Here is a 4,027-nt window from a genome sequence, read left to right as displayed (position 1 = left end):
GCTTACATCATGGATCACGTTGATAGATTTTCATATGTTAAACCATCCCTGCAATCCAGGGATGAAGCCTACTTGGTCGTGATGGATGATTTCTCTGATGTATTCTTGAATCGATTTGCCAGTATTTTATTAAGTATTTTTGCATCGATGTTCATCAGGGATATTGGTCTGTGGTTTTCATTCTTAGTTGTGTCTTTGTGAGGCTTGTGTACAAAGGTTATTGTGGCCTCATAAAAAGAGCTTGACAATGAACCTTCTGTTTCTAGTTTGTGGAACGATTTGAGGAGTATTGGTATTAATTCTTCCTTGAATGTCTGGTAGAATTCTGCACTGAAGCCATCTGGCGCTGGAGTTTTTGTGGTTGGAAGGCTTTTGATGACTCTTTGTTGCAATAATTTTTTGTATTGTTTTCCTGGTTTATATTTTGTTGCTTTCAGACTTCAAGTTGATTATTTCCTGGCATCTAATCCTCCAAGGTGAGTGTGCTTCTTTTTGTTCTAAGGCTTTCAGTTGTACTGTTAATTCTCTAATGTGACTATCCATTTATTCTTAAAAACTGTTGATTTTGAAACATATTTGGCTCACATGTTATTATTTTTTTATAATTGGGCCCAAGTTGAGATGGCCCACATTGTCCTTAATCTCCCTTGTGAAATTATTCTTAGATACTGCAATTGGGCATAGCAAACATATGTTTCCCATGAATTCTCCATGTCTTCAACTTTTGTCAAGAATGAGCCAAACCAACTGATTTGAACTCCAAGTAACCTACAGCTTAAACTTTGTATAAAAAAAAAAAAAAAAAAAAAAAAAAAAAAAAAAACTAAGTAAAGGTTCCTATGCATTTACACTTTGCTGTTGATAGGTTTCACAGGTCTTACATATAGTGCATTTAGAACAAGCATTTATTAAAGTCTAGCTTAAGAGACTAGGAATGCCATGCATATATGTCATATCAACTAGTCCAAGGCACCATGACTTGCATGATGACATTCAATTTTGTGTGCTAGGAATGAATAGCATTTAAGGGTTAGCAGTCATTGTTGGCAATAAGAATTGTCAATGACATTCCAGTTTTTGGTGAATGAAAATTTGAGTCAAAGAAATTCTTAAGTTGGGCACCATGTCATATTAAGAGCATGAATTAATGTAGTTTTTTTTTTTTTTTAACAAAGCAGACTCTGTCTCAAGTTAAATAAAAGCAAACTAACAGCATTTTCGGATCATGTAAGTGTACAAATAACCTCGAAAATTTTTGCAGAGTAGATAATGGATTGCTGCTTACTTGAAATGTTCATCACACTTTAATAGTAATTAATATTAATAATATTAATAAATGTCTACCATGTGGAGCTATTGTGCAGAAGCCCATGCAGAGTGGTTGCAAAGATCCTCACTGATGTGTCATAGTACACTGGGAGAGGAGTTGTTTGGATCTGCATGTAAAAATGAAGAAATCACTGCATTGATGGACTAAAGGATAGATGGTGAGGATGCCGCCTAGAGCAGGATGCAAAGTCAGTAGGAGTTCAAGGCAAAGGTCATGCTGTCTCTGTTCAAGTAGGCCCTTCTGAGCCAGAACCTTGGCCCAGAGCTAGATGAGTGAGTGACAGAGGACTGATCTAGCATGCAAAAGCCATGGGTTCTCTCCCCCATTGACAAACGTTCTGGACAGTGAGTAAGATGCTCAAATATAGTGAATAATAAGAGCAAATTAACATGCTTAGAAGAAAGTTAAACACTGGTCTGTGGGGAGTCAGAGGATTTACATGTCATGTAATTATTGCAAACTATGAGTGATTGTACATGCTGACATAATAGCCTAGAATTTCAATAAAAACATGTGTCTTTCTCCCACAGAATGGCTCTCCATTATGCCTCCTTTCATGGATGAACAGTGTAGTTAAGTTTCTTTTAATGAATGGCTGTGACAAAAACTTCACGGATGGCAAGTTGATGACACCGCATGTCAAGGTAGTACAGATATATCAATTTCCGGAATGATTTGACTTATTTGCTCATACTGAAAATGAAATTACCTCACTTAAACATGAATCATAGTGAAAGCTGTGACATGCCTGTTTTGAATTACTTGAGTTTTCAATGTTTTTCTTTTTACAACATCCACAGGCTGTACAGACTGTCTCAAGAGACACAGTCTTGCTTCTCCCACAAGAAGAAGCAGATCCAAACGTGAAAAACATCAACAGAGAAACGACTCTTCATCATGCCATATACAATGACTCCCTTGAAATCGTAGCTGCCCTTTTGGCCTCAGCGAGCAATGTGGAAGAGCTGTCAGAGGTAAAGATTACCTAAATTAAATTCTCAAGTATTTAGGAACTGTGTGCTTTCACAAGTTCATGTATAGGGCCACAATTATCTGGGTTCTGAAGCTCAAGTATTCCCTGACTGACATTTAGAAATCATTTGATTGGTATTTATTTAAACATCAACATGGTTGTTGTGCTTTTTTAGTGCAACAAATTAGTGCAGTTCACACAGCCCATATGCTTTTGGGTTTGTGACCATCCACTGCAGTTTGGTCAGCCTACTAGGGAGTCACACTGCTAAATAAAACTGGCTCTCCCTCTCCCACAGCTATCAGTTGCCAATAGCTCCCCAGCTAGAGATAGGACTTCGTCCTAACTTCCTGTCTCCACAATGAAGAGTTTGGCTGACTTGGTATTGCCTGGGTGAGTCTTGTGAGTGCTGTCACAATTACTGTGAGTTCATATGAACATCTGCCCTGTTGTGTCCAGAAGACACTGTTTCCTTGTGGTCAATCGACTTGCTCTGTCTCTTAGAGAATTTTGCAATGATCCCTAGACTTAGTGAGTGGGATCTATTAATGAGCACAGAAAGTATGGTGGGGAGGGAAAGTGGGTGGATCAGGAAGGAGTAGAGAGAGAAGGGTAGATGTAGTCAAAATAACTATGGAACTTTCATAAATCTGATTTTAAATATGGGAGAAATAACCTTGGTTTATTGAAAGAAGTATTAGAGAACACAGCTTTCCTGTTTGTAGGAAAGCAAATCTTCATGAAAACACAAAGTATGCCATGTATAATACTTCTACTTTATCAATATTTTCCACCACTTTTCTAACCAGTTTAAAATAATAAAAGCAAGCAAACCTTACCTTGGAAGTAAGCTTTATCTTGGTCCTCAAATAAACACACGGTTTGAAAACTGAACTCTTGGTGTTCGGATAGTTATGTGCCCATGTTTATTTCTGAACAGTAAGATTGAAGCATCAATAATAGGGTAAAATCATCAGAAGCTTCAGGACATAGGCCAAGATGGAAACTGAAAGTGTATGGCAATATTGACAACAGGTCATCATTTGCGAATCTTTTCCATTTCTTGTGTTGACATGTTGCTCTTCAATTTGGGGAATAGGAACCTTTTGAGGAAAGTCCTGAGATAGAATCTCACCTAGAGGTCAGTTTAGTAGGAATCTGTGGACATCACACTGTTCAATATGAGACACGTGCTCTTTTTGACAACCAGCAGATAACACCTGTTGGGAAGGTAGGTGAAGCCAATGATTTCAGCAAGAAATTTCCTTTAAATGCTTGGAGTGGAGATATAACTGATTTGAAAAAGATGTGGGAAGTTTATGTTGAAATCAGAGAGGTGTTCAGATGTTACCCTAGTGTCTAATCCTGTTCCTGCTGATGTGACTGTTCAGATGAGTGTCTAAATTCTCCTCTCCAATCTGCAATGCATTCCCTAGAGTTGAGATTGATCACTTTTGGATGATGAGACCTAGTTATTATTTTTAATAACTGTAGAATGCCCAGGGAAATCAAATCAAGTCTTCCAGTAGTGGATGTCTCTGGCTTCTTCTTCCTATGGCCAAATTTCCAAACGAAGAAGGGACTTGGTTGAATGGGTGTGAGAAGAGACTGAAGCAAAGTTGTCTGGTTCTTGAGTTCGAAGCTATACTTGGAACTCACATTGAGGAGTGCTTTAAAAATGTCAAAGTCAAGACTTCTCTGAGGACTTGGGTTTACTAAATCTA

Source organism: Phodopus roborovskii, unplaced genomic scaffold (assembly GCF_943737965.1).
Source record: "Phodopus roborovskii unplaced genomic scaffold, PHOROB, whole genome shotgun sequence".
NCBI lineage: Eukaryota > Metazoa > Chordata > Mammalia > Rodentia > Cricetidae > Phodopus > Phodopus roborovskii.
The sequence above is the reverse complement of the archived record's forward strand: the minus strand, read 5'-3'. Positions refer to the sequence as shown.